Source organism: Hibiscus syriacus, unplaced genomic scaffold (assembly GCF_006381635.1).
Source record: "Hibiscus syriacus cultivar Baekdansim isolate YM2019G1 unplaced genomic scaffold, ASM638163v2 tig00111678_pilon, whole genome shotgun sequence".
NCBI classification, from domain to species: Eukaryota; Viridiplantae; Streptophyta; class Magnoliopsida; order Malvales; family Malvaceae; genus Hibiscus; species Hibiscus syriacus.
Window position 1 is genome coordinate 696,511 of NW_024063153.1, and position 8,574 is coordinate 705,084.

Sequence of the window (8,574 nt, forward strand, 5' to 3'; positions counted from 1 at the left end):
CAATATTGATTAAAGTTAATTTAAGTTTATATTAGAATCTCCACTTTAGATTATATTTCAATTTAGTCCTTTTAATTTAGGGAGTAATTTGAGTTTGCCCTTGCCTAAATGCTAAAGGGATCATATCGATTATTCGATTCAATAACTGATTAAAATCCAGTAGGATTAATATTAGAACCTACATTTTTAGGTTTATTCCTCTAGGTTCTTTAATTCTTCATAATTTGACACTTTAAGCTAGAAAAAGTCTTAATATACTCTTAGTTTAATTAGGGTTAATGATAAATTGTTTGATTGCATCATGTTTTAAAACCTAAGACAATATTCACTTATTAGGGAGTCAATAGTATATCTCCCGCAAGTATGCTCAGGTGGTGACTACTAGTGATTCCCGAAATAGGTCGATATCTTTTTCAAGACTGCATCATGATTTCTAAAATCGAGGTAATTTCCGGTTATTGGGCACAATAGCTGATCTCCCGCATTCATGCTAGGGGCGAATGCTATTGGCTTTAATAAACGAATACCTTTTTCAACTTTGCATCCGTAATGATTTTTAAGTTATATAAAGTTTGGACTCAAAATATTTGATTCTAAAGGGAGGGTAATCAACTAGGTTCCAATTTTCGGGCTCTGTGGGGGTACTAATTCTTCCCCACGCTTAACCGCTCCTAAACTTAATTTTGGTTTTCACAGACCCTAAAACTTAGTATTTTGATAAAAAAAATATTTATTAAAATTACCCAGTGTTATGGTATCCCAATCGCACCTTAAAATGATTGGTGGCGACTCTTCACATTTTAAAACTTTTTCAAAGAAAAACCCCTTTAGTTGTACTAGTTTTTTCCCCACCCAGGCGAAAAACGATGTCGACAAACCTTAATGTCTCATGTTGATTGTGCATAAAGTAGTATAAACTTGGATATTTTGAATTTCTTGTGCTACTAACTTGTTTGTTCATCTTTGATGAAATTCAATGCCTTTTAAGTGTCAAACTTTTAAAGATAAATTTTTCTTGGAATGCTTTTGTTGAGGGAGAACTTTTGATTTTTCAAATGAACTTTAATGTAAAATTTCTACTTACTCTCTATTGTTATTTTTTTGAACCTAAATGTTTGAATTATTTTTTATATAACAAAAAGGGGGAGAAGTATATATTTGAAAATAAATTCAATTTCAAGAATGAAAAATGAGGAGCTTTAATATTTTCCAAAATATTTCTCTTTTTCATCAAATGTTTTTCAAAGGTTTGTTATATCAAAAAGGGAAAAAAATGTTTTTGGACCGAATTGAATTTGTTCAAACATTGCAAAAATAATTCAAAGTTTTTAAAAGGTAAAACAGGTGATTTTGGGCATAGTTTCGAAACCCCTTCAAGAGGTTTCGAAACCCCTATGACAGAATGCAAAAATTGCCAAATGTTTTGAAGCCCCTTGCCCAACGAACAAATATTTTAAATGCAGGTTTCGAAACCCCCGTACAGAATTGCAAATTTTTTAGCTTCCAACGGGCTCCGAATCATCCCTAAGGGTTAGTAACTCATTCCAATATATAAAAATAAGTTGAGGACACTTGAAGAAGCAGACCAACACCTATCCAAGAATTCAAACACAAGTGAAAATCTTATTTACATCTTTTTATCATTTGTAAAGGGGTTTTGGTTCTAATTTAGCCAAGTGAAAATCTAGGGAGTTGTAAAAGTTACTATTGATCATTGAAAAAGAAAGAACGAATTAGTGGATTTGTTGAAAAATCCTATGTAAGGAGGTTAGATAATGGATGTAGACTTGGTTGAGAAGTCGAACCACTATAAATCATTGTACAAAATTTCCCATCTTATATTTTGTACTTCCTAAACTTCAAAAAGCCAATTTAACTCTCTTTGCATATTTCGGCTGAAAGTTTAGAGCCCAACAAAGAAATATAGAGAAAAAGAGATATTATAGCAATCATTCCTAAGCTTATAGGAAAAGGCTGTACTATTATCTAATGTAAGTTAGTTTTTCACCCTCTACCTAAACCCGAATTTTTCTTTAAAAAATTAGATCCAATAGAATTGAATCATGTTAGACTCTATCAATTTCGGAATAAAATGTTCATCTTAATTTTTCATATTTAAAATTTTTAGTACAAGCAGAGGGTATATGAGCTGGCATGTAAAATAATTAGGATTGGATGTGAATATGAGTTTAGGGTCCCCCAAGAGGCAGAAACAAGGTCTCCTACTCCAACCGTGAATTCATTTCACCATTAATGACTTGCACCAGCTAGCTAGAAGCTATCCCATGTTTCAGTGGTCTTAATTGCAGTTGATAGTTGCGTCGCATTCCTTGTTGGATTCAATACACATTTCTTAGTATATATAATTATAAATCCGTGCTGTATTTGCTTAGCTATACACTGCATCTTGGTGTTTATATAGCATTGATCGACTATTGAAGCTAAGGCTGTGACTGTTAACAGACACAAAACAAGACCAATCAGTGAAAGCCGCTTACAGGAACTTGTCTTCTTCTTCTGTTGTGTAGCCTTTCAATGGCTGCTTTTGTTGGGGGCAGTGAAGCTCTTTATCTGTTTGGTTCTTTGCCTCAGCACTCTCTCTTCTCTTCAAGGTCTTTTCTTGCTTCTCTCATCTCTTCCTCTTTTCCCACTTTTGATACATACATATGTATATATATCTGGTCTCCTCATTTTTTTGTTTACATTTGTTCTTTTTTCTATAATTCTTTGGATTCTTGCATTCAGCACACACACAAAACATTTTCAGCGACGACAATATAGTGTCGCTAATGATGAATTATCGCCGAAACTGATAGTTTTAGCGATGGTAGAAGTCCAATTATACATTTTCAGTGACGAAAACAAAGTACCGCTATGATGTTGAAAATTTTGATATAGGTGCGAGGGATTTTTACGAATTTCGGTACCCGTTCATCAGAAGGGAGAGTTCATTCTCATCGGCATCGTCTTTCTCATCTTCGAACACCGACGAAGCCTCGTACGACTACATAATCGTCGGAGGTGGTACGACCGGGTGTCCCTTAGCTGCCACATTGTCTCGGAACTTCAGCTTGTTGGTGTTGGAGAGGTGGAGTTCCCTTCTCAAACGCCAATGTCTCCATCCTCAGCAACTTACAAATCGCTTTAGCTGACACTTCTCCGACCTCCGCTTCTCAGCCGTTCGTTTCGACAGACGGCGTTATTAATACTAGGGCTAGGGTTCTTGGTGGTGGCACTTGCATCAATGCCGGCTTTTACACCCGAGCTAATTCAGAGTAAGTAATACTAACACTTTCGATCTTTAAGTTAAATTAACGTCACCATTATAGAAAAACAATGGTCCTTTGAATTCTCTTTGAAGCAATAAGAAAAGGGTCTTAAATATAGGAGAATTTGGTCCAAGAATATAAAAAATATGTAGTTGTTCACATATTATTATATTTAAAGACGGATGGTGTTCATGTGAAACCTGAAAAGTTCACCATCTTTCTTTTCGATGAATACCTCTTTCTTCCTTAAATATAAATTTTTTTATTTGAATTGGTGTTTAAATTATCAATATTATCTTAATTTATCCAAAAATGATTTTAGTTAATAAGAATGCAACACGTGACGTACTTTTATTTGGCATCTTACGTATTTAGAGAGATAAAATGATAATTTAGATTTCTCTTTAAGAATTTATTTGAAAATGGAGTACAATTCATAGACTTATTTCTTAACAAATGTTTGGATTTGAAATTTAGGAGGGGCTTTGCCCTTAATTTTCTTGTTTTAGGGGTTTGATTAGGTAAGGTCTATTTCATATCCAAAATGAAACACTAGGACTTCATTATTTGCCCTACACATTTGGTCCACCTCATTAAGATTATGACTTAATAGGACATCTTTCTTTTCTCTTTTCTCCCATTTTTGAATGGAATATTTATCAAAAAATTATGTATAACGATGTTATTTATATTGAGATTCGAACTTAATTTTAATTTAAAAATAATTTTACGAATGAATTAAATAGAATTAATTTTTTTGGATATTGCAGTTTCATTAAAAGAGTGGGGTGGGATGAAGGCTAGTGAATCAGTCATATCCATGGGTAGAGGAACAAATAGTTCACCAGCCTAAATTAGCACAATGGCAAGATGCCTTCAAGTATGGTCTTTTAGATGTTGGGGTCCAAAATGGAAACACTAGGACTTCATTGTTTGCACTTTTCCCTACACATTTGGTCCACCTCATTAAAATTATGGCTTATTAGGGCATCTTTGAATGGAATATTTATCAAAAAGTCAAGTATAGCAATGTTATTTATATTGAATTTCGTACTCAATTTTAATTTAAAAAATAATTTTACGAATTAAGTAAATCGAATCAAAAAAAATTTAGATTTTGCAGTTTCATTAAAAGAGTGGGTGGGATGCAAGGCTAGTGAATGAGTCATATCCATGAGTAGAGAAACAAATAGTTCACCAGCCTAAACTAGCACAATGGCAAGATGCCTTCAAGGATGATCTTTTAGATGTTGGGGTCTCACCTTATAATGGATTCACCTATGATCATATCTACGGAACTAAAGTCGGCGGCACCATTTTCAACCGCTTCAGCCATCGACATACAGCTGCGGAGCTTCTCACTTCTACCGACCTCAAAATGCTCACTGTCTTGGTATACGCCACTGTCCAAAAGGTCATGTTCGATAAAACCGGGATGAGACCGAAGGCAATGGGAGTGATGTTCAAGGATGAAAATGGGAACCAACATCAGGCGTTATTGACGAACAATCGGAGGAGCGAAGTGATTTTATCGTGTGGGGGGACTCCTCAATTGCTGATGCTCAGCGGTGTTGGACTGAAAGCCGAACTCGAGAGGTTGAACATTTCTATGGTGTTGCACAATGAGTTTGTTGGCAAAGGCAGAGCTAACAACCCGATGAACACAGTTTTCGTCCTGGTGACTCGCCACGAGGAACAATCTCTTACACAGACTGTAGGCATTACCAAGATGGGAGTTTACATCGAAGCTAGCAGCGGATTCTGACACTCCCAAGACAGCATTCGTTGCCATCATGGGATGCTGTCTGCCGAAATTGGGCAACTGTCGACGTTGCCGCCGAAGCAACGAACAAAAGAAGCCATTGAAGCATTCATCAAAAGCAAAAAAGAACTTCCACATGAGGCATTCAAGGGAGGTTTCATTTTGGAGAAGATTGCAATGCCTCTTTCCACAGGCCACCTAAACTTGGCCAACACGAATGTCGATGACAACCCTTCCGTTACCTTCAACTACTTCAGCCACCCTTGTGACCTACAACGATGCGTCAATGGAATCCGGATGGCAGCCAAGGATATACAATCGGATAAGTTCACAAACTTCACGTAATGCAACAAACCGACCATGGAGAAGCTTCTCAACATGAGTGTCAATGCCAACGTTAACCTCGTACCAAAGCATATTAATGACACAAAGCCCCTAGAACAGTTCTGCAAAGACACAGTGATCACAATTTGGCATTACCATGGAGGGTGCCATGTAGGAAAAGTGGTGAACCATGACCACAAAGTTCTCGGAACCAGAAGACTCTGAATTGTCGACGGGTCCACATTTAGTGAATCCCCTGGACTAACCCTCAGGGAACTGTCTTGATGATGGGCAGGTAAGCTTTAAAGGCACATTTAATCAGCACTACAAAGAATTTAACTATGCACAGAAGTGGTAGGGAAAAGTTACAGTTATTTTCTTTCGGATTTTTGCAGGTACATGGGGATCAAGATTTTGAGACGACGACTTGGAAAGGCTGCTCACATGTAAGGGGCCAACCACCGTCTACCAGTCTACCAGCGTTCGTTTTGTGGTAGCAGTAGCACTAGGAAATGAATGTGATATTCATATGTAGAGAATTAGGTTTAGCTTTGCCTTTCGAATTGTGCTTTTTATTTATATATGACGAACTGGAAAAGAAAGGGAAACAATTTGGGATATTAGGCTTAGCTATGTGCTTGTTTTGATTTTTTAGTGCCATATAATCAAAGATTTAAGGCTCCCTGCTTTGTTTCTTACTGGTTTTTTCTTTACAGTTTAAGAGACCTTGGCCAAATTTCAACAGAAAATCCATGCTCACTTTGGCTGCCTCTTGATAATCTTCTTATTCTCAGCCAGAAATGCCTTGTAAAGGACCCCGGTTCTGGTTGCTCGACGACCAGTCCAATACTTAAGTGATTCGATGCAGACATTGATATCTGAAATGACTCTGAGTCTTGTGCAAGCTCACTTGAATGTCCACTAATCTCATCAAATTCATTGCATATTAGCCTTAATGCTTGAACAATTTCGCCCATAAAAGGACGATTAGATGCTTCGGGCTGCACGCACATAGATGCTATCGCCGCTACCTTGGAAATGCTATCGAATGAGATACCGGATTTTATGGATGGATCAATGACTGTTTCTTAACCTTCCTTGGCCGTAAGGAGCGGGCGAGCCCATGCATCGAGATTTTCTTGGCCTGGAGGCTGCAATAAGTCCACAGGTTTCCTCCCTGTTAAGAGCTCGAGTAGGACCACACCGTAACTGTAAACATCGCTTTTGACACAAAGGCGACCGGTCATCGCATACTCGGGAGCCAAGTAACTGAAAAAAATGAGATTAGTTTCGAATAAGCTTGTAAAAAAAGATCGAAATGACAGTGTTTTAGTGCCCTGTTGTTCATGCCCGAATGTTCCCATTACATTTGTTGGAACATATTTGTTTCCTTCATAAAATTCTGTACTAGCCAATCCGAAACTTTAGGCGTGAAATCATGTTCGAGCAAGATGTTGCTGGACTTGATGTCTCTGTGTATGACCCTGGGACTGGAGTCTTCGTGTAAATACGCCAAGCCTCGAGCTGCACTGAGGGCAATCTTCATTCGAGCACCCCAGTCAAGTGAATCAGTTTCCTTGTCAACTCCTGAGAGAATCCGAACACAAAATTAAACAAACTTAATCTCTAAGCTGTACTGAAAGGTAATTTGTAGTTATGCTGAAGATGTATGTTCACCAAGTAAATGGAACTCAAGGCTTCCATTTGGTACAAGTTCGTAGACGAGACAATGTATATTTCCTTAGGTGCAGTTACCGATCATTTTAACCAGATTCCGATGGTGCAGGCCGCTCAGCATCTCAACTTCGGCCAAGAACTCTTGTTCACCATGCTGATCCACCCTCTTCAGTACTTTGACAGTTACTGCAACTCCATTATCTAACATACCTCTGTAGACTATGCCACAACCTCCTTCATCGATCATCCGTGATTCATCGAACCGATTGGTGGCTCTTTCTATATCACTTAAAATGAAGTTCTTTGGCAATCCTGTGTATGTCATCCCACTAGCACTAACTGCCATTGATGCAGCGCCTATTGAAGTACCTGGTGGTTTTGCAGGAGAAAATGTTATAGCTTGTGGCATATGTTCCTCATCTCCTTCTCCAACCATGACAATACCCGCTGCTGGAGCAGATCCTTGTCCCCAAGGATCAAAGTTAGGAAACTGTCCTTAAGAACAGTATAGTCCTCCCAAGTATCGCACGAATCATCTAGATTTTTCTCTCACCAACAACTGATAACAGGTTTGTGTTTCCTGTTAACAATTCTTCTTCCCATGACTTGCAAAGGTTCAATTTTAATTTCACCTTCCTCTGTCATGTCAGGAGGATCCGTAGAAGAAGGGGCTGACTGTCCATGTGTTTCTTCAAAAGACTCACATGGAAAACGGGATGTAACGTGATGTCTCAGGTAAAGCCAAACGGTAAGCAACCTCCCCAATCTTTTCTGTAATTTGTAAGGGCCATAGTATCGGGCTGCTAGCTTTAAGTTTTTACGAGAGCCAATGTTGTTTGGCGATAAGGCTGTAATTTCAGGTACCTTCATCTCCACTGCAAAATTTCTTCTGATCGTTTTTATCAGCTTTTTGTTTCATGCGATGGCTGCCTGTTCTAAATTAAATTGACTAGTCTGCGAATGTCATCTCTAGTCTTCATTAATTTACTGACAGAATGCACTGGTGATCTGATTGCCATACCATTGTAGGAGGTGCATATCCATATAGAGCTTGAAATGGTGTCAACTTTAGGGCTGTATGATAGGTGGTATTATACCACCACTCTGCATGAGATAACCATTAGCCACTGCTTTGGTTAGGAGAAACACAACCCTCTAGATACTGTTCAAGACACTGATTCACCCTTTCACTTTGTCCATCCGTCTCTGGGTGGTAGGCAGTACTAAATAGATCTTAGTACCTAACTTCTCATTAGTTCTTTCCAAAAAAGACTAGTGAAGGTTTTATCTCTGTCTGAAATGGCCACTTTAGGCTGGCCATGCAACTTATAAATGTTGTCTAAGTAGAGTTTAGCTACTTCAGCAGCAGTATAAGGATGTGATATTGCCACAAAATGACTGTATTTTGTGAACTTATCCACCACTAAAATACAGTTCTTCTTCAAAGAAGTAGGTAAACCTTCTATAAAATCCATAGTGATAATTTCCAGGCCTGTGAGGAATAGGCAGTGGCTGAAGTAACCAGTTTTAGCAACATGCTCC

At 38.0% G+C, this 8,574-nt stretch overlaps 2 pseudogenes; one reads left to right on the plus strand and one right to left on the minus strand.

The window, feature by feature from the left end:
- Positions 1-2,183: 2,183 nt before the first annotated feature.
- On the plus strand, positions 2,184-5,805 carry LOC120167450 (annotated as a pseudogene).
- Positions 5,806-6,065: 260 nt separating this feature from the next.
- LOC120167451 lies at positions 6,066-7,902 on the minus strand (annotated as a pseudogene).
- Positions 7,903-8,574: the final 672 nt, after the last annotated feature.